Source organism: Thalassophryne amazonica, chromosome 7, assembly GCF_902500255.1.
Source record: "Thalassophryne amazonica chromosome 7, fThaAma1.1, whole genome shotgun sequence".
In the NCBI taxonomy this organism is placed as follows: domain Eukaryota; kingdom Metazoa; phylum Chordata; class Actinopteri; order Batrachoidiformes; family Batrachoididae; genus Thalassophryne; species Thalassophryne amazonica.
Window position 1 is genome coordinate 112,142,179 of NC_047109.1, and position 23,494 is coordinate 112,165,672.

Sequence of the window (23,494 nt, forward strand, 5' to 3'; positions counted from 1 at the left end):
CACACTCACCACAGATGGGTTTTATATCCCACCCACACCAGTTTGGGAACAAATACTTTAAATCATGGTGACCCTTTCTGTTCCATGGATGATTATTAGATACACTTATAAAAATGACTGCATAAGCGTGAAACATGAAATCCACAGTATTTGTGTAACTTTTACAAACAAAAGGATATCAAGAGACCTAAGTGATGAATTTGGGTTATTCAGCACAAAGCTTTCTGAAAATACCAAATAAATGAAACCATTTCTTGATGCTTGTTCTTCTTGTTAAAATTCTCAGCAGAATAAACAGTTGAGTGTTTCTTATCTGACAAAGCTTTTATCTACAAACAACAGTTATGTATTTAAAACTCCAGCTTTTGTTGGCTTCTGTTTTATTCTTCTCTACAAGCAGTTATGTAGGTAATTTGTCATACTGTAGGTATGCTGACAGTGTTTAAGGAAGCTTGTTTTGGAAAATGGAACATCTGCATCTCTTTTCTGAACTTTATGAATGATTAATAGGTTTTCAAACAAATGCAGTTCTTTCAATTTAGGGCGTATCACTGCTCATTTCCCTGTTTAAGCATCTTGAAGGAATTGCCTGTGGACTGCTCGGCGCTGGCTCTTTTTCACCACTGAGAAGGCACACAGATGCTGAGCAAACTAATTGGCTTGTGTGTGAAGAAACAGCATTGATGCTGCCATGATCAGGTGCAGAATAAATCCTGTGACATCAAAGTGAGGATAAACGAAACAAATCTGTTTAGGGCACGCTTATCACCACGTTGGCTGCAGGAAAATCAAAATTTGGCAAAAAGATGAACATCTATTACTTCTGATGGGTGGGTGTGGATACCCATTTAAATGCTGCCAATCTTACATAACCAGGTTTGGGACTTGGAAAGGGTGAGGCGGTTTATCCACTGTTGTGGTTTTTCTGTCTGCCTGAACCCGCCCGGTAGTTTTATATGGTGAACAAACTCAATAACTGGCAAGAGACGGACTTCAAAAAACACATGTTGCATTAAGAGATGCCTACACTGAGAACAGAGTTGACTAAGGCAGCGCTGGGGTCTTCCAGGAGCAAACGTCCCATGCACCATTGCAACAGAAGAGCCCCCATCTTAGGGCTGAGCTGTTCTTATTCCTGCGATCAACCTGCCCCCAGGTGGGTGGTCTTGCCCTGCCATTGTGTATCAGTGGGACTATGTGATTGGCTGCAATACTGGTGCATCGGCATTGTAAGTGGGTGACGTGATCGCATTTGTTCAAGCAGCATGTGTCATATAAAAACTTTGTGACAAACTTGTTTGTGTCAGCATGATAAGCAATAGTATTATTTGTAAAGCGCTTTGAGCGTTTGATGCAGATGGAAAAGAGCTACATGAATGCAGTCCATTTATGGCCAACATCTCAAAGCTGATACTTCCTCACAATGCAAGTGATACTCCTCATCTTAGTCTCTCTTAGTAACCACTTAAAGTCATTCCAAGGGTAATCAAGGATCTTCCGAAGAAACCTAGTACCAAAGACATCCAGTTGTTGTCTTCGGCCACTGGTTAGTGTGAAAGTCTCACAACCCTACAGACTTGGACTTTCATTCGCTTGCAAAGATATCAGCTTCACCAAACACCTCTGCCCGGTGACCTGACATTGCATTGTAAGTCCAGAATTTGAGTGTCTGGGTTTCAGATAGTCCTGGATAAAGACTAAGATTCAGGCTTTAATGACCTCCTGGACTCAGCCATCAGACATGTATCTGTATGTGGGGAAAGAGTTGAACTTGTACAGACATTCAGTTCTCTTAGCAGTGACATACATATTTCACGGGCCTCAGGCCTTTGAGATCGAAAGGCATCTGGGAAGACCTTATGGAGTCAAGAGGTCGCCGGAGAGAGGGGTTTGGCTAATATATTAGCCAGTGTAGCCTAAACCTTTGTACTTTGTGTGGTTATGTTTGACATATCAGTTTAATAAATCTGTCAGTCAAAATGCACCCAGAGACTTGTCCAGAGTAACAATGGCACCATTTCCCTGAACAGATAACAACCCCCGAACTGGAAAAGGTTTTTAGTGTTCGCAGGTTGGTGGCAAATGGATGGCAAGCATTGTGTCAAAACCTCTGTCCTTTATGGCTCATTAAACCCGCTGCTGCATGGGGACCTACAGAAAAACACCAAGATGAGCAGGTAGACAGGCAGCCAAGAGCGTACAGCAGCCTTCTGACAATACATTAACATAATCCGGTTCTTCATGCCGCCTTACACGCCTGATTAATGAGGGCAGCATGCTGGGTGGTTGAGTGAGGCGGTGAGGACAGACAGAGCAGGATAAGTAGACAAAGAGAGATGGAATTAAAGAGAGATAGATAGACAAAAGACAGTGAGGCAGAGCATGAACGAGGTAACCACTCGTACTTTGGAGACAGTAGACAGAAAATTAATTACCATCAGACACAGCGATTGATTATCAAAGCTTTTCACTTCAAAAGATTAAACTTGAACAGCTTCATTCTAGATGTGGTTTTGTTACCATAATTTCATAACAAAGGTTCAGCAGAATCCTCACTGGTGATTCTCATGCAAAACCATATCTTTCGTTTGAACGGTTCTACATCCGACTGATGGTGATTCAGGTCTGCTGGAACCCATCAAATTAGATATCATTTATCATATCATTTGTGAGATTTTTTTTCAAACATCTATGTTCTATTAACCCACATACAGTAAATGCCAGTATATCACCATTAAAAAGTACACAGAAGAAAATCTCTTCTAACTTCACTGAAAATATTGAAACTTGGACCAACTTAAAAAAAAAATTCTCTAATTTGTTACACCTACAATAATTACTTTCTTTCAAAGCAAATTTTCTAATGTAAGGTTTAACCCATATTATAAACATATACTTTGAGGGAAAAAGTAATAAAATCAATTTTCTATATTTGAACATAAAGTTAAGCCTCTCCCACACCTGGCCAATTTCTCCAGTGTTTTGCACCATTAGCAGTTTCACGCCATCCTCCTCTCTCCATTCTCTGAATAAGTTGGTCTCACTAGACTAGCACTGTGCTGACTCTGGATCTATTCCAGCTCAGTTCATCCTAGGCTTACCTCAAGGCTGTGTGCTTGGACACCTCCCTATTTACCATCTACTTGGCCAGACACTATGATCTCAGGCTCTGTTGTTATGCAGATGATATAGATTGTATATCAGCACCAAACCTTCCATTTACTTCCCGCCTCTGCTGATCATCAACAGCCTTTGCCATATAAATACTTAGATGTTGTCCAATCTACTCACGCTAAATAGAAGGAAGACAGAGCCCATGCTTGTAGCTCCAGTGCCACTGCTCCAAAAAGTAGGAGATCTTCCCATGGGAAGACAGCCATCTACATTGCAATGTAGCTGTAGATAGCCGTTCCATTTCTCCATCTCCAGAGGTCAGTAACCTCGAGGTTACTTTGGACTCCACTTTCACATTAGATCAGCTTATTAGCATTTATTAAACAGCGACAGAACCAGAACGTGAGGTCAGGAGTTTGGAGAGAGACTCTTATTCATGCTTCCAAAACATCTGCATTACTGCAATGGACTTCTGTGGGTTTACCCTGCAAAGCCCTGGACAGGCTCCAGTAATGCAAAACTCAGTTGCTAGGGTTTCTTCTCACTAATAACAAGCTCTCCCAGCACATCACACCCACCCTCATTCACCTTCACTGGCGTAATGTTAAGTCCCTTATCGCCTCTCTAATCCTCCTCCACCTCTTGATATCTCAGGGTAACTTGTGCCCTGAGTTGGTCCAGACCTGCACCAGGCTTCCTGGACCTCCTGAAAATTTAGAACATGTTCAAAACAGGCAGTCGTTTAACCCACCAGTCTGGATTTATGAAGATCAGGAGCAGCATGCTGACCTCTCCACCGGACACACACAAGCTATGCCAAGGTACTTCTCAGGAAACTCTGCACCAGTATGAGCCAGGTTTGAGCTGATAAACACCGAGTACAATGTGACTGCACTGTTTGTGGATCAGAGAGTGCAACAAAAATGCTCTGTGCCTTCAAATGGGGGATGTGACAAGAAGCAGCAACAAGCTGTTTAAACAAATGCAGACAGAAAAAGGCAGCTGGTTTTGTTTTTCTGTTTAAAGCTGTGGCGTCTCAGTATTTATGTGGCATTTTTGGTTACAAAAATGAATATTTGTTTTTAAGACACCTCGTGGTCAATACTGACTTGAATAAAATGTGTAAAACACGACCTTGTTAAGACATTTTCACACGCTGGTGGTGTGCTGCAAACCCTAAACTGGTTGATACATTTATTGTAGCAAGAAGACAATAAAAAAATTGAGGTGGCTGGCAGTGAAAGCAGCACACCGTCACAGTCATCATACCCCAACGAACCAACTACACACACCACTTAAAGATAAAAATATTTAATTCATCATACCCCAACGAACCAACTACACACACCACTTAAAGATAAAAATATTTAATTAACTGCCATATCCCTCAGCTGCAGGATATATTCTCAATGCTGGACAGTGAGAGTCTTGTTTTTATCTTTTAAATGTGGATGCACCCAGTTGGTATCACAAGAAACAGAACGTGTTTGACATAACAGAAAGACGACTGTAGCTCAGTTGGTTGCTGGAAATTAAGTAAGTTTTACTCATATTGAACAAAAACATAGACACTTTATATACAGAGCAGGCTTTAACCACAAACTGTGCTACTTACTGTCCCACAAAAGCAAGCGGAAGACGACAGTGGTGATGGAAGAACAGACTTCAAGAGAAAGAAACCTTCAGCAGTACCAGGCTGGATTGAGGAGCCATCTGCTATTGAATGGTTCAAATAAGCAAATAGGCCAAGAGAGAGCAATAAATGGGGACTGAGTGAGGGAGCAGCAAGCAAGAGAACTCGTTAAGTCACCTATCCTTGACTCCCCGGCAAGGTAAAGTGACACTGATCCCTGGTTGTGCCTTGATGTTGAAATGTCCTTGAGCAAGACAGAAAACTCCAAAACTGTTCAACATCTTGGCATCCTTCAATCCAACGTGTAAGACGCAGCAAAAGAAGACTTTCAGAACTTTACAGGGAAAATTAAGCTGCAGTTTCACACACAAACAGTTGATTCTTTATATACCGAACAATAAAAGAAATGCAAGGATTGTTATCAGCCCTGTTTGTCTAGTCCATGTGCCAAGCAGGTTTTCGGTACCACTTAAGGGGAAAAAAAGACACTTAGAATCCAGCCTCAGTGTATCATGGCCTACATAGAAATGTATGATAGCCATCCCAGGGCGGTAGCTGTAGCCAGGTAGGGGTCAATGAAGAATTACACAAAGGTCAAACTTTAAAAATGCTCCAGTCATGTTAAAAACTATATCACATTACTTGTCTGATCATAACAATTTCAAAAAGGTATAGTTTGGACTATCTATGACAGAATGTTCTACAGTTATGGGGTCAAAACAGCAAAAATGGTGACAAAGGTCAATTTCAGTTTGTACAGGGGTCAAATATTAAAGTTGCTCCAATTTCAGTAAAAAATTATGCAAATTATTGTTTGGGTTAATAAGGTTATAAAAAGGAATAGGAAAAAAAAGGAATAGTTTGCACCATCTGTCACCATCTGTCATGCTTAGTTATCATGTTACAGGGTAACATGATAACTAACACAGTCAAAACTATTCCATTTATTGATCCTTTTATTTCAACCAATAATTTGCATATTTTTTTGCTAAAATTGGAGCAACTTTAACTTTTGACCCCTGTACAAACTGAAATTGACCTTTGTCACCATTTTTGCTGTTTTCACCCCATAACTCCAGAATATTCCATCATAGATAGTCCAAACTATACCTTTTTGGACAAATAATGTGATATAGTTTTCAACATGATTGGAGCATTTTTAAAGTTTGACGTCTGTGTAATTCTTCATTGACCCCTACCTGGCTACAGCTACCACCCTGGGATGGCTACTATACATTTTTGTGTAGGCCATGATACACTGAGACTGGATTCTAAGTGTCTTTTTTTTCTCTTAAGTGGTACCGATTAGGTCAAAATTCATGACTGGCTCATGGACTAGTCTGTCTGTGAACAGAGTGGAGCCTAACACTTTTCATATATCATTATGACGTTTTTAAATAAGATTAAAATCCTGATAGGCAAGAAGTGATTCAATTTTCAAGGTCATAGGTCAAAGGTCAAAGTCAGGAAAACATCTTGGAAATTTGGACAAATCCCTACCTTTAACATTGAACAAATATTCAAAAATTCATACCTCTATCAAAAAAGATCAAATTTCTTTCAGATTTGAGAGTGTTATGTAGGATGGTATCCTTTATCGACTAACACAGTTTGATCTGCATCTGATCCAGATTACAGACTTTGTGGCCATTTAAATTTAACATTGAAAACCCCATTTAATGAATATTTTGCATGATATCTTAATCAGATGTGCCCCAGTCACTTTCATATTTGAAAGTGAGGTGCAGACTGACACTCACTATCGCCTGGCAAAGTCTGATCCAGATGTGATCCGGATTGTGGATTTTATGGACATTTGAATTTAATATTGAAAAGCCCATTTGATGTACATTTTGCATTATATCTCAATCAAAAGTGCATCAATAACCCTCATTTGTGACAATGAGGTGCAAACTGGCACTCTCAATGAATACACCAAGTTTGATCCAGATCTGTAACTCTAAATCCGTATTGCAGATTTAGCAAATATTTAATATTAACATTGAAAAGCCCTTTTGATCTATATTTTGTATTATATATTAGCGTATGAAAAGTCACTTCTAAATGGACTTTGACCTTGAAAATTTTTTCCAAGGTAAATATTTGTGGAATTGGAAACTAGTGTTGGTGGAGGTTTGTGCTCTATGAGTGCGGTGCTCGAGTTTAAGATTGATTCATGAGTAAAATTTCTGTCAGATTTTGTACAGGACGTCACATACAATAGTGTATGAAGGTGTGTTTGAGGTTTATTGAGTCGATAAACAGAAAGGTAATGTTCTGGACTGGATCACAGTCAATAGTGTGGATGACCACCATGTGCTCCAATTAATGCAACTAATCTTCTGTGCATGGAACCCACTAAATGGCAAATTTTCTGCTGAGGACTGGCCTGCCACACCTCTGTCAAGGTATTCTGGAGTTGAACAACAGTATTCGATATCAAGATACAAGCACAAACACGCCAATACAGAACATCCCATAAATGCTCTATGGGTCTGTCACGTGTCCTCCCTGTGTCATGGAACCTCCTCCTTAACCGGATGATAGTCAACTCAGGAACATTTAAACATCTGGCTATGTTCCATGCTGTCAAACCAACATCCAGCATCCAGAATTATGGAGGCCACACCTCCATAATTCTGTCCAGATGTTGGCCCGTGTCTGTGGTCGTGTTTGTGTGCAAACATGTTCCGTGACCTAAAACCCACTATTTAAAATCTGCATCTCCATGGCACACTCAAAATGACAATTACTCTTGTCCCTATACGGTTTGTAGAAAACCTTGTTTCTTTTGTTGTTTAGTGCTATACAAAGGCCAAGCTTTCCTCTTTTCATGTAGCCTACAAAAAGTTTCACCTATCTCAGACTTTTACAATAGTCCAGCCTAGAGGAAATAAATGCATGAATTAGTTTTTCAGCATCACTCTGAGACAAGACCTTTCTAATTTTAGAGATATTGCGCAAATGCAAAAAAGCAGTCCTACATATTTGTTTAATATGCGCATTGAATGACATATCCTGATCAAAAATGACTCCAAGATTTCTCACAGTATTACTAGAGGCCAGGGTTGTTGTATGACTGGGGGGCCTGGCTGCCTTTTTGTTTCTGTCTTTTGTTTTTCCTTCCAGGTGGCTTGCATTTGGGACTGAGTGGCTGTGTTGCTGAGGTTATCAGGACCTCACCCTGATCACCTGCGGCTCGTCAGGACTCACAGCTGTGGTGCATCTATATGGATTGGAACATGGTGGCATTTAAGACTGGAGTATACAGTGTGTACTTGCCAGAGACTCGACCGTCGTCTCGGGAGCCATCTCATCATCAGTGGATGCAGAGAACATCCAGGGTTTGATGCACGGTCTGTGAAAGAGGAGGGGGTGAGGTCTCACGCTCATCAGCACACTTCCTGAGGTACGTTAGATTTTGTGACTAACGTTTATACAGTCAGTAAATGTGGTGTCCCTCACACCTTTATTATATTGAGCTGTATGTTAGTCATGTATCGGCTTCCACTGCAGTGGAGTTTTGTGAACTGGATGTTCCATGCCTGCAGGTTGGGAAGCTGATTAGTAATTAAGCCAGGAAGTGTTTGCTGTTTATGTACACCTTTGAGTGGTCTCTCTGTGTGTAGAGTGTGGACTCACATAATGGTTCCTTCTTTCACAGACTCGGTTTGTTGCGGCCACCTGGGGGGTGTTGGCGGGGTCCTTGGGTCCGAACGGCTTCTGGCTCCGGACCGTTAGCGCTGCTGGGAGCGCACCGTATCACCACCACGCCAGACCGCACACTCTTTTGTTGTTTTGCATCACATCACTGTTATGTATTAAATTCAGTTAGCCTTTGTACCGTGCTCTGCTTATTTCATACTGGGTCCTTCAAACGCTGGTCGGTTCTCCGAGCTACGTCCGACACATAACAAGGGTAATGTCATCCAGAGTAAGGATCTGGTTAGACACCATGTTTGTAAGATTTGTGGGGCCAAGTACAATAACTTCAGTTTTATCTGAGTTTAAAGGAGGAAATTAGAGGTCATCCATGTCTTTATGTCTGTAAGACAATCCTGCAGTTTAGCTAATTGGTGTGTGTCCTCTGGCTTCATGGATAGATAAAGCTGAGTATCATCTGCATAACAATGAAAATTTAAGCAATGCTGTCTAATAATACTGCCTAAGGGAAGCATGTATAAAGTGAATAAAATTGGTCCTAGCACAGAACCTTGTGGAACTCCATAATTAACCTTATTCTGTGAAGAAGATTCCCCATTTACATGAACAAATTGTAATCTATTAGATAAATATGATTCAAACCACCGCAGCGCAGTGCCTTTAATACCTATGGCATGTCTAGTAACATCCTTGTTGTCTACAAAAACTCCCCTCAAAAATCTGGCATTTCCCTTTTAGATATCTGATATTTGATGTACAGCTACACAAAGTCTACCCGCTTGCTTTGTCACTGATGTGTACACGATGACAGGCATTTGTTTTTTGTTGTTGTTGTTTTGGTGGCCAAAGACTTGTGAGGCTCTTTCAGCCCCGAATGAGAGGGTGCAGGCTTATCAAAAGAGTGCATGACAGAGTAAAATGTTACAGGAGGGTAGGATGCAGATCTGAAGAGGTTCTTGATACGTCCTCATCAGCCAACGCTGTCGTGGTTGATGTGAGAACTGTGTGAAAAATATACATGCTGTCAATATGGTGATTGTTTTTGAAGGATGATGAAAGTGAGCTCAATATTGAACATATCAAACCAAAGCTGTTGTTTTATGTATGGGATGTCTTGATGGAGCTTCTACAACAGCACCTCAATGTGATCTTCAAGCAAGATATGGATGTGATCACCTTGGTTTCCACTAAACCAGTGATTCTCAACCGGGGTGCCGCGGCACCCTAGGGTGCCGTGATCGATCGTCAGGGGTACCGTGGGTATTTTTCATATTCGCAATTGTTTTTCATATTCCCGATTTCCGTGAATTATTTATTTTATCCACAAAGCATAAAACGACAGAATCTGACGTCAAACGTGCTGCAGCCTTGCTCTCGTCTTAAGGCGGGACAATAACAAGGAGGCTGACGGCTGATTAAACAGTGCCGTCTCCTTCAAAAGCCGTCTAAAATGCGGAGCTGTTGGTGTGTGTGTCTGTGCCTGTGTGTGCGCGCATGCAGAGTTAACAGGCTGCAGACTGCGAGGGAGGGGGTGGGTGAGGGAGATTCCTGAATGCAGGTTCAGTGCGCAGCGAGCGCGGAGCAGAGAGAGGATTTTAACCCGAGTGAACGTTAACAAAACGGAAACGTGAAGCTGCCTTTACTTCTCTCTGAACTTTCTCTAAAGGTGTGATTCTGCCGTTACCGTCCTGTTCACACCATGTGCGCGTCGTATGCTGAATTTATGAGATCATGAGATGAAATAAATGGTCAAATATCTTTAAAAACATATTTAAAAAATGAGAATATATGAATGAACTGAGCGCACAGATCACAAAAAGCAGGTGAGAACTCTGAACTTTAACAGCTGTTATTTTCCAAAGGTATTTATTTGTTCAATCTTGAGCTTAATGCAGTGTTTAAGCACAAAACGTGACTGATAAGGAGAAACAATTTCAGAAATGCAGCAGAAACAACCACAATTCAGAAAAAGTTGGGACTGTATGTAAAATGAAGATAAAAATAAAAATGTTGCACCATTCCCAGTTTCTCCACTCACAGAAGCCAAACGTTCTTCCAGAGTTGTGTAATTATACTACAATAGTAGAATATAAAGAAGGGGAAAAAAAGAAAAAAAATAGACAATATATTCGTCAATCGCAATTATTTGTCTGACAATTAATCATCTCCAGAAATTCCTAATCGTGACAGCCCTACTTGAGATCAGAGCGCAAAATGCTTGAGGATTTTTGAAATGCGGTGTTTTCTGTATCGATTTTCTATTAATAATAATAATAATGATATTTGGGTTTTGCGCAAAACCAGAGGTAATAGCATTATAATATTATTTTGGTTGGTGGTGTGCCGCAGGATTTTGTAAATATAAAAAGGGTGCCGCGGCTCAAAAAAGGTTGAAAATCACTGCACTAAACTATGTTTATACCATATCTATTTTTTTATGTAAGGCCAGCCTTTGAGTGCCCATTTTTTGCCCCAGTTTGCATCCTGTTTCTAAAAATGAGGGAACGTGGCCTGATTTCTAACAAAAGCCATCATAATTCATATTTCATACTACTGTACATAGATGCATGGGTATGATATCTATGGTTTTTCCAAGGTGATGAGGGCAGAGGTGCAGATTGCTCATGGAGCAATGCCCCTTACAGAGCTGGACACCTCACAGAGCTGTACTGTCCCCACGCTCCCCCATGCACACAGCCACAGCAGAACAGGTCAACCTTATTGCTACTCTTTCTGGTTAATTTTCACCCCACTCCAATGAAATCACTCACTGCTCACACCAAAGAGAAAACAATCTGCATTGTATTTTAATGATAACTTAAAGTGTGTTTTGGTACCAAAATAAGTGAGCAGCCAAATTTGCATTCAAGCAGGAATGACTTATTTCATGTAATGTATTATGAAATGAAACAACAAAGCCATTTGTAAAATTAATGTAAAAAAAATGTAAAAACTGCTTATTACCCCCTATCTGCACAAATTACATCTACATATTATCACTTTGTGGATGACAATGTGTCCCAGTGTCACATAAAAAAACATGTTTAAGACTTTTACTGTTGCTCACAATGTTTTAAAAGGCTAATTTGAACACAGATTACATCCATTTTCAGTCCCAGATTAGATATCTGAGATTTTTTGATGTTGTTGTTGTTGTACACATGTGGGTGTCAAATATCAGCAATGGGAAGCTGTCGTAAGATACTTTAAAAATACCCGATATAATTTTGATCAAACTTGGCAGGTACAGTGGGACTACAGATGGGATTGGTCAATGATCAAGGTGAGAGGTCAAGGTCAAATTTCCAGTCTAAAATATAGTAAAATGGGAAGCACTATAAATTAAATTTATGTAAATGATTTCAGGCATTTTCTTGTTAGTAAACTTTAGTGGTTCAAAGTTCGTGTAATATTTTCTCTGTATGTGTGATTCTCTGGTGGCAAATGCCTCTGTGGGATAGCGCTTGGATCATGGTTTAATTCCAGGTGTGCTTCACCCTATCTGTCTGTCTTTAGAGAGGACACTTTATCTGCATCATCCCAGTCCACCCAACTATAAATGGGTATAAAGGGGAGGTGATGGTCTTGTGGTTAAGCGTTGGGCTTGAGACCACATGATCCTTGGTTCAAATCCCAGCCTGACCAGAAAATCACTAAGGGCCCTTGGGCAAGGTCCTTAATCCCATAGTTGCTCCCGGTGTGTAGTGAGCGCCTTGTATGGCAGCACCCTGACATCGGGGTGAATGTGAGGCATTATTGTAAAGCGCTTTGAGCGTCTGATGCAGATGGAAAAGCGCGATATAAATGCAGTCCATTTACCATGTACTGGTCTTGGCTGTAGAAGTAACCTATGATGGATTGGCATCCCATCAGGAGGGAATGGTAGCCACACATCCACTTCATGCTACAACATCAGGGCTTGAACACAGTCCAGTGGCCCTCAGGACTTACAGAGGGCTTATAAACGAACTGATACTTTGAAATATAGGTATTGTGTCGCAATGCTCTCAGAACACTTATGATTTATTTTCTTGTCTTGGTATGCTTTAGTCAGGTTTACATGAATCATGCAGTTAGACATCAGGATTTGCAGAAATGAACAATAGAATCTGAGTGAACATGTGCAAATAAAAATAAGTTAATTTGCATTGTATCCCAAAAGTGTCATTTGTATGTAACCACTGATAATTAGATTAGTGGAAACAGTGAACACATGAAGATCTAGTGAGGCCTAATTCCATGTATTGTGAACTTTGCACGAGCTGGCAACTGCACTCCCGTTGCAAAAAACGGAACAAGAATTCCAATGAGTCGAGAAGGGTTGCTGAAAAAAAAGTGCATGACATATCTGTTAAAAGGCTTCCAATTAAAACTTGCATATCAGCAAAGGATTATTTTTGTTCAGCATATTAGAATTGAAAGCAAATAATGAAGAAGAAAAGGAGCAGGAGCAGAGCATCAAAGTGTGATTTCAGCAGCAGAGGGAAATGAGTACAAAGAAAGGCAAATAGACCTGTACATGTTGAAGTCTGCAAAAAGCAGGCACATGTGGCGAGATTGACTTCGACTCACTGTAAACAACCCCATTACCCCCCAGGTCCATCACAGAGGCTACATCACCAAAACACACTGGCTGCCTGTCAAGATATTCATTTCTGAGTGAAGTTATACGTTTTTGGCCTCTGAAGGAGTTAACTATTCACTCAGGGTCGAGTATGATGAAAAAGTGCCAAAATTTTGAGTGTGCATAGCTGGATAATGGATTGACCCATGATGGTCTGGGTACCAGAGACTCAAATAACTGCTGCAGCTTTTAGCATAGTAACAATAGAAGTGTGTAGAATTAGAATATTTACAGACTCAGACTCTTTCAAAGCCTGAAATGAAAAACTGACCATTTTTTTAAAAGGTAGATGTACTAAGTGCTATGTTGACCTTGAGTCCCATTGCTGCTGGTGATTATCCTCAGTTTTTGCAGTTTGAGGTGGATGAAAGTCCACCGCTGCATCTGAATACTAGGATGTAGTAACGTCGGTTAGGAACCTACTACCTGAGAGTTACTGTTGTACTGTATGTACTAGACGTAAGCAAGCATCTAGTAGGAACAAAATTAGTTTGTACGACGTTGTTACCTTCGTAACCCTCTGCGGTCTGAGCACATTTTTTGGACAGTTCACTCCCCTGGCATAAATGTTTTATTATTGCTGTAACAGCTCTCCCTGCATCCCAAAGTCAAGTTTTATGTCTCTTTTTTTCAGGACAACCTGTGCTTCCAGAATATATATATTTTTGTTGTGTTTTATAAGTGTAATAAAGGTTTACAATCAAAAATAGGCAAGGAAAAAACTAAAGCGAAAATAATTTAACACGCACATTTATTCAGAACACACAGCAAACTATAATAAACAACTGTTTTGACACTTTATAAAGGTAATTTGAGGTCTTGTGTGAAATACTGTACAACAAAAAAGTTCAAACAATAAACACAAATGCACATTTTGAACAATATATACAAAATGGTCTTTTCGTTTTGTTGTCCATTGATATGGTAAACAGTGCTTTATGTAGAGAAAGCAAGAGAGTTATCCAGTAACATTCACATGCAAACTAGTGGAGCATCCTGATAGTTACACACTCTTTGTTTGAGCACGTGAGATTGTCATCAGAGGCTCTCCGTGTGCTCCTGCTTTCACTGATCGCTGTGTGTAATGGCGCAGGGTGCACTGAGTATGTACTAATAGTATGTACTCAATGGAGCACCCAGGGGGCTATTCAAACCGGCCAACTAGTAACACATCACTCCCGAAAACGATCTTTGGCTTTTCACGTGAGGTAAATCTGCCCTACGACTGGATTTTGGAAAACCATGTGACGGTGAACCAATTCCGATTGGACACTCACATTGCGCACATCATCACACAGCTTCTATGAGGAGTACAAAGATGGCCGATAGCTGGCTTGAAAGTCAGAGGAGTTACCTTTTTGGCAAAAAAGTAAGTTTCTATCTCATATCATTAAAAAATTATTTATAATTTAGTAAAGCTTGGTCTTAGCCATTGTATATGACGGCGTCGGCCCCAGAGGGTTAAACAAATTCTTCTGCTTCAGTAGGGCACCGCAGTCTTGTTTGAACCCTGCGTGATATCGTGGGATTTGACCACTTATGGGGACCTCGGCTCCTGTTGTGTAATAAAACAGTGCACCATCTGTCTGTGTGAAGTTATGATGTGTGTATGTTTTCAGCTGCAATCACTGAAGCAGTTGTGAAAAGTGTTTTTTTTCAGTTCCCAGTGGAAAAGGGAAGACAAAGTGAGTGGGAGACGTTGTTTCGGTAAGTGTTAGCCTACAGAGCTAACCAGAGTCGCTGCGTTCTCTTGCCTGCAAAACCACCTTGACATTTTTGTGCTCTGGGTCATAAATGAACCGCAACACATGTCCACTTTCCACAGCATCGTCACCTTTTCTTTGCATTTTCACTTTGTTTGTGTGGAATTTGCCCAAAAACCCATTGAAAATGCCAATGAAAGTTTACTTAGAGAGACTAAGATGAGGAGCATCACTTCCATTGTGAATTTCTGGACATGTGCCATGTTTCTCTGGGCATGATCCAGCACACAGGTTCCTCTGTGCTGATAACCACTATCTTCTGGAGAAGTCCAAGGGGACCACATGTCACCGGGCTGCAAGCAGGTACGTGGTTGCTTTTTGTGAGAGGTGGGGACTGACTAGTTGGTTGTCTGCCTGGGTGGTTGTCATCCAGGATCCATGGCATTTCCATAGTGGGGTGGATCTGGCACCAGTGCATGCTCCCAGACCTTACCTGGGTGAAATCCCAAATGTTCCATGTGCTCCTTCAAACATAATCGCAATACAAACAAGAGCAATCTGAGATTTCTGCCAATCTGGATCTGGATCACCTCCAAAATTCAGTGGAGTCTTTCTTGGCTTAAAATGTATCTGTGGCGGTGCAAATTTCATGAGAATCCAGGAAGTATGTTTTTATGTAATCCTTCAAAGCCTATATAAAGTGAAATCTTTATCAGAATCCAGATCTGGATCACCTCCAAAAAGTCTTCCATGACCAAACATTTTGTCAAAATCCGTGCAGTAGTTTTGATGTAAATGGTAAATGGACTGCATTTATATTGCGCTTTTCCATCTGCATCAGATGCTTTACAATTATGCCTCACATTCACCCCAATGTCAGGGTGCTGCCATACAAGGCGCTCACTACACACCGGGAGCAATAGTGGATTAAAGGCCTTGCCCAAGGGCCCTTAGTGATTTTCCAGTCAGGCAGAGATTTGAACCCATGATCTTCTGGACTCAAGCCCAACACCTTAACCACTAGACCATCACCTCCCCAAACATTTACCTGTCTGTTAGCATGTAATCCTGCTAACAGACAAACAGACAAGACAAATAAATAAATGCCAATGATTTTGCTATGTCCTTGGCAGACGTAACAACAAAATTGCTTCCACTCATTTGGACTGACCCCTAAGGTCACTGCACTTGCTGCTGATGTCTTCTTTCGTGATCTGCTCCAAGACTCATTTCTCCAGTGCTCCAATTCAGTCAGAGACGTTTGTCTGACTGGTAGTATTCTTTATAGTGATGCAGCTGGGAGAATTAATGTCCCAAAACAAAATGATTGCTCCCTGCCTGACAGGAAGCACATTAGATCCCCAGAACAACACAGCCGCTGTCAGTCTGCCATGCAGTGTGAATTTTAACAATACAACGTGGCCAGTCTAGGGTGGGATAAGCGATTTCAGGAAATAGATGGATGTTGCAATTTTCCTCAAAAACAAACTCCTCTAATGTGGGATTTAGCTCAACAAATGGTGACTTAAAAGTCTTGGGGAAATAACAGGATTTTATACTTGCATTTCACAAAATGTACACGCAAAATCAGAATGTACGTATTTTAAATTGCAGTTACAATAAAATCAAGATCAGAAGTGTTCAAAGAGCACAGTGATGTTTTCTGACATCAGGCATGTCAGAAAAAAATGTTTCATGGGCTTTTGTACAGCTGTTCAAATTTGACAACATTTACAAAATTTAGTTTCTCCTGAAATCTAAACATTATAATGTCAATTTATTTTTGTAACATGTTGCAAAATTACACTAATTTTAAAGAGGAGAACATATTTATCTGGGTGGGGAGGATTCCACAGCAAGTGTTGTCTTTTCTTTCTAACAGCATCTACAGGAGAAAGAATGTGTGCATGTGCATGAGCTTTTGAGATGACTTTTGACCAGACCCACTTGCTTGATGCGCGTTCCCGGGGTGTGTACGCTAACATCCGTAAGATGTCTTGTGAATCAGATTAGATGTGTTTTAGCTGGTTAAAAAAAAAACAATGTTTTTAGATTTTGAAGTGTTTATGAATCTAACGTGTTTCTCATATATTTTGTAAAAGTTAGCAAAAAATACAGAAATAAGAGTGTTTTCTGCCATTTTGGTTTGTTTTATTTGAGCAAGCAGCAAAACTGACATCATGCTGCCTTTCTTTACTCGGATCAGCTGCCGTGTCCTTCACAACATCCCTCAGGCAGATTGGGGAAGCTCCTACGTGATCTATGACGTTGCTACCAAATGCAGGTCATGGCATCTGATCACTTGAATTTCTACCCATCAGGGGTCAAATTTCTAAATAGTTTCCAGACAGCGCAAATTTTGCACATATTGGTAATATCATATTATGAATCCCTTATTTAAATGCTAAGGAATAAAACTGTAGTCATGCCAGTGAAAATTATTTTATTAGTTAAATCTCAACAAACCCAACGGCTGTACAGCTTTAAGTTCACTCAACATAAAATATCTGAACTTATTTTCATTGACAGTAATTTTCTTATATATATTGGCATGGACCCAGAAATTTGACTTCGATCTCAGACCTTGATTCTTGAGGAATCCTAACCAAAACCAAATCTCTTCTTCACATCCATAAACTCCAATGTACCTGCAGGGTTGGATCAAAAATGGGATTTGGCCTATTCCTCCAGTGACGTCCCTATAGATGTAATCTGCTGCAGCTTCCTCCACATGAGACTGCTGCAAAGCACCACTTCAAGAGCAGCACAGACCCTTTTCGTGCACATAATGTTGTGCCTTAGGGTATGATAATCATTTTAAGATACCAGAGGAGTGGTGCTCATGAGTCAGTAAGACCAATGTGGTTAATTTAGCCCTGCTGGTTGCAGATATCCCAGAAATGTGTTTTTCAATCAACCATTTCCTGGCATTTTAGTTTTAGCATCATGACATCACTTATACCACATAATGATAAATGATTAGCTTTTGATCACCTTTCAAGCCCTAGCGGTTGTGGAGACATACTAGAAAATGTTTCTTTTTATAATTATGGTGACATCATTGTTACTGAATGGTACAACATTCGAAAGTTGTCATGTTTCACGCCTCTGTTGTCCGTTTCTGTCCTCTGCCTCCCTCTGTGGTCCTGCGGCGTACTGCAGTTTCCAATTAGTTTCTAAATTCTATTTTATTCTGGTTAAATCTGTGGTTTCTCTTAAGTGTTCGTTTTTTTTTTTAGTGTCTGCTTATGTTTGATTAGTTATAGTGTCTTGCATTGCTTTTGTTTGAAGAGTTACCACGTCCTGTTTTAATTTGACATGTTTGGTTTTTATCTCTTTCTTTGCTTTCTTCCTGTTTGGTCCTCACATCTGTGCCTTGTTGTCCTTGATGACTTTGCTGTCTGTTTAGACCTTTTTTGTCGCCATTTGTTTGATTGTCTGTTGTTCTTCCTTTGAGTTTCTGTTGTTGTAATATTTGACCTCCATTTATCGACCCCCTATCATCCAGTCTTTCCTGAGCCAGCCTGCTGTCTTGGGTTTTGTTAGTTTGATTGGACTGATCTCTTTGTATCGACAGTCTGTTTTCTGTCTGCTTGCTCCTTCACCAGCACATCTACCCATGTACTGATTTTCCAGTGTATGACCTTGAACTGTACCCGACTCTCTGATTTAAAAAAAAAATGGAATTTAACCATCTGATCTCTGCGTTGGGTCACACCTGTACAAAATTTGCCACATGCACATTGTCTCCAATTTTGACCATGCTAGGCTGCTACTTCAGAGTTGTCTACTTGGTAGCTGCTCTCAGTCATCTCCTTCTTGCACATTCACTAGCTTTTTGAGAACTGCCTACCCTAGGGTTGCCAACTCTCTGAAAAATAAATAAGGGACACCTCACTGGCAGGGCTGACCGGCCCATGGAAATATAGACTGGAATGGACATGCGTGCCTCTATCTATTAGTGTCACTCAGGACAGGAAGGCGCCATTACTAAGGGTGGAAATGTGCAGCTCATCAATAATAAACTGACCGCTTTTTTTTGCACTAGCGTCACTATTTCTTAATGGATTTTAATAAATGTAGGCTTGTTTCAAAGCCCTTTGAAAGCTCTTTCCAATGCACCTATGCGTGTGTGGGTGAAAAAAATTTTTTTTTTTTTATGTAAAATCCAGAAATCTGGGGAAATTACAACAAACTGTGCTGCTTTTCTCACTTTATTGTCGCTATTTGTTAACAGATTTTAATAAAAGTAGGCTTGTTTTAAAGCCCTTTCATTGCTCTTTCTAATGAACCCATACATGTCTAGGTAGAAAAAAAATGTTTTATGTAAAGTGTGGAAATTTGTGGAAAATATTCCATTCTGTTCATTTACTGTGATTTTTTTTTTCCTGTCATCATAATTCTCGATGGATTTTTATAAATGACGCTTGTAAGTTGTATTCATGCTAATTAAAAGGTCTAACGAACCCATACATGTCTGGATAAAAAATCCTTATGTATTAAAATATTAATCTGAAGTATGTCTTGCCATTGTGCTCATTTAACTTGCTGCTTTTTCCATTGTAATATTACTGCTGGTCTTTTAATGACAACAACATATATATGATTTTTACTAACATTTTATTACAAGTAGATATAAAGCCATTCAGAATTTATGACTTTTGACCCTCAGTCAGGGTAAAAAGTTCCTCCTCCATCCCCTCCAACTACACTGTTCAAATTTAAATGCCTCCTGTGACCACCATGTACATATCTATTAAACAACAGCTGCAAGTATATATATATATATAGACATAAATATATTTAAACATTTTTGTTTCCGCATGTGAACGCAGCTTAATGAAAAGAACTTATGGCATTGAGTTATAGTCTCAGTATATTGACATTAAATTGCGGCATAACGACTTTAAAATAGACATTTGTTTTACATAATTACATTAAGGCTCTTGTACAGTTCATTTTAGTATTGGAGAATTTGTTTTTGTGGTTCGTGCAGTTGATGGTGGAGCATTGGCTGCCTTTTTTCTCCTCATATCGCTTCTGTTTAACAGGATCAAGGTCTCTCTCCACCCTCAGTAATGGCCGCCGTGGGGCACGCCGTTAGTCACGTGACGTCCATTCCAGTCTCTATTTCCATGGACCGGCCAACTGACCACTGCCTTCACCCTTCCCAGCACGTGTGTGTGAAACGATTTTTAACCATTTGACTATTGACTTGACCCTGAATTTAAGTAGATGCACACATGCATTTGTTATGATATGAACATGCGGAAAACAAATTATTATTTAGCAATTTATTTTTAGTGCAAAATAAATTTTCACTCACAATTTCAATATAAGCATCCTGTCCTGCTTCAAAATATTTAAAAAAAATTCTTTAAAAATAAATCTTTCTCTGTCGTGTTATTGCTTAACTTAAAAGTGTATAAATTAACAAAAAAAAAAATAAAATCATCCAAAACAATGTAACAGTGAAAGTCTGAAAAAGTAAACAATACAATACTTATAGCTGTTGTCGCGCACCTTTTCCACCCAGCCATTTTCCTTTTCCCATTTGCCCATGTATTTTTGCTTTCTTTTTTGTTTTGTTTTTTTTGAGGAGGAGTAACGACGTTACAGACACTGCTGTTTGTAGGCATATCTGCAGTGCCTGTGTCAGTATCAGCCATGCTGATTTGTTATGGTCGTCCGACGACCGTCGTCAGCTCATGATTCTTCTCCGGGATCTTCTTGCGAGCAGATGTCCCTCAACCAATGAGATAAGAGTGATTCTGTATCGTCAACTCGTGTCTGTCAGCTCATTGGTGAAGAGCAGGAGAGAGGCTGGGATCAAATTTACCGTAAGTTTCCATATAAAGCGCAAGTCAATTCCATTGACATTTTACAGACTTTTTGATTCTCACAGAAATACGGGACAAACTGCGTCCTGTTTCAGGTCAATACGGAATGCACACTTTTATTTCTAAATAAGGGACAATTCCGTTTTTCAAGGGACGATTGGCAACCCTAGCCTACCCCAAAGAGTAGAGAAGCTTGAATCTTCGACTGGACTGGGTTGCTTGACGCGAGGACGTTTCGCTTCAAATCGCAGAAGCTTCCTCAGCTAAAATTCTTGCTCTGGTGGTCTGACTTCTGTCTTGACTCTTGTAGGGAAGAATGATCAAGAAGTCACAAAAGCTGGAGTTTTAAACCTAACCAGACCCCTCCTACCGAGAGGCAGACTGCTATAGGCTGGTGACTAAGCAATAACTCTAATTAGCACCTATTCTGCTCTAGTTAGCACCCTCCTAATGACAGGGCAGCTGTCCCTCTCCTGATGGCTCCCTTGACGACTCTCCTGATGATGTGAATGACTCATTACCATGAAAAAAAGACTGAAACTGCTTTGACCTGAGTACCCCATTGTAAACAGGGGATAAAGCGTGTCTCAGACCCCCTCCCCGGTTAAGGCTGGGTTTCAAACGTTTCACAAAGAATGCCTCCTTGACCCCTCTCCCAAACCATTTCTTCTCTCTGGCTAATATTTTAACTTCCTTGTCCTCAAACGTGTGGTTAGTGTCTTTAAGGTGGAGATGAACTGCAGACTGAGGTCCACTGGCGCCCTCTCTGCGGTGCTGGTATAGCCTTTTGTGTAAAGGTTGCTTAGTCTCACCTACGTAGTGTTCGTTACAGTTTTCCTGACATCTGATAGAATACACTACATTGCTCTGTTTGTAACTAGGGAACCTGTCCTTAGGGTGAACTAATTTCTGTCTCAAGGTGTTAACCGGTTTAAAGTAAACTGGGATTTTGTGCTATCTGAAGATCCTCTGTAGTTTTTCCCCTACTCCTGCTAAATAAGGGAGGGACAATTAGAGCTATTGCTCTAATATGTTAGATATGCTCTCTCCTTCTAGTCCCTGTCAGCACTCTAGCTGCAGCATTTTGAATTAACTGAAGGCTTTGCAGGGAACATTTAGGACAACCTGATAATAATGAATTACAATAGTCCAGCCTAGAATAAATAAATGCATGAATTAGTTTTTCAGCATCACTCTGAGACAAGACCTTTCTAATTTTAGAGATATTGCGTAAATGCAAAAAAGCAGTCTTACATATTTGTTTAATATGCGCATTGAATGACATATCCTGATCAAAAATGACTCCAAGATTTCTCACAGTATTACTAGAGGTCAGGGTAATGCCATCCAGAGTAAGGATCTGGTTAGACACCATGTTTCTAAGATTTGTGGGGCCAAGTACAATAACTTCAGTTTTATCTGAGTTTAAAAGCAGGAAATTAGAGGTCATCCATGTCTTTATGTCTGTAAGACAATCCTGCAGTTTAGCTAATTGGTGTGTGTCCTCTGGCTTCATGGATAGATAAAGCTGGGTATCATCTGCGTAACAATGAAAATTTAAGCAATGCTTTCTAATAATACTGCCTAAGGGAAACATGTATAAAGTGAATAAAATTGGTCCTAGCACAGAACCTTGTGGAACTCCTTTAATTAACCTTAGTCTGTGAAGAAGATTCCCCATTTACATGAACAAATTGTAATCTATTAGATAAATATGATTCAAACCACCGCAGCGCAGTGCCTTTAATATCTATGGCATGCTATAATCTCTGTAATAAAATTTTATGGTCAACAGTGTCAAAAGCAGCACTGAGGTCTAACAGAACAAGCACAGAGATGAGTCCACTGTCTGAGGCCATAAGAAGATCATTTGTAACCTTCACTAATGCTGTTTCTGTACTATGATGAATTCTAAAACCTGACTGAAACTCTTCAAATAGACCATTCCTCTGCAGATGATCAGTTAGCTGTTTTACAACTACCCTTTCAAGAATTTTTGAGAGAAAAGGAAGGTTGGAGATTGGCCTATAATTAGCTAAGATAGCTGGGTCAAGTGATGGCTTTTTAAGTAATGGTTTAATTACTGCCACCTTAAAAGCCTGTGGTACATAGCCAACTAATAAAGATAGATTGATCATATTTAAGATCGAAGCATTAATTAATGGTAGGGCTTCCTTGAGCAGCCTGGTAGGAATGGGGTCTAATAGACATGTTGATGGTTTGGAGGAAGTAACTAATGAAAATAACTCAGACAGAACATCGGAGAGAAAGAGTCTAACCAAATACCGGCATCACTGAAAGCAGCCAAAGATAACGATACGTCTTTGGGATGGTTATGAGTAATTTTTTCTCTAATAGTGAAAATTTTATTAGCAAAGAAAGTCATGAAGTCATTACTAGTTAAAGTTAAAGGAATACTCGGCTCAATAGAGCTCCGACTCTTTGTCAGCCTGGCTACAGTGCTGAAAAGAAACCTGGGGTTCTTATTTTGTTCAATTAGTGATGAGTATTAAGATGTCCTAGCTTTACGGAGGGCTTTTTTTATAGAGCAACAGACTCTTTTTCCAGGCTAAGTGAAGATCTTCTAAATTAGCGAGACGCCATTTCCTCTCCAACTTACGGGTTATCTGCTTTAAGCTGCGAGTTTGTGAGTTATATCACGGAGTCAGGCACTTCTGATTTAAAGCTCTCTTTTTCAGAGGAGCTACAGCATCCAAAGTTGTCTTCAATGAGGATGTAAAACTATTGACGACATACTCTATCTCACTTACAGAGTTTAGGTAGCTACTCTGCACTGTGTTGGTATATGGCATTAGAGAACACAAAGAAGGAATCATATCCTTAAACCTAGTTACAGCGCTTTCTGAAAGACTTCTAGTGTAATGAAACTTATTCCCCACTGCTGGGTAGTCCATCA

The 23,494-nt window shown here is 40.1% G+C and overlaps 1 long non-coding RNA gene across 1 annotated transcript; it reads left to right on the plus strand.

Moving 5' to 3' along the window:
• Positions 1-6,929: 6,929 nt before the first annotated feature.
• On the plus strand, positions 6,930-11,939 carry LOC117513381. The gene is made up of 3 exons (XR_004561599.1): positions 6,930-7,149; positions 11,812-11,814; positions 11,929-11,939. It is a non-coding gene; the product is annotated as an uncharacterized LOC117513381 (long non-coding RNA).
• The last annotated feature ends 11,555 nt before the right edge of the window (positions 11,940-23,494 follow it).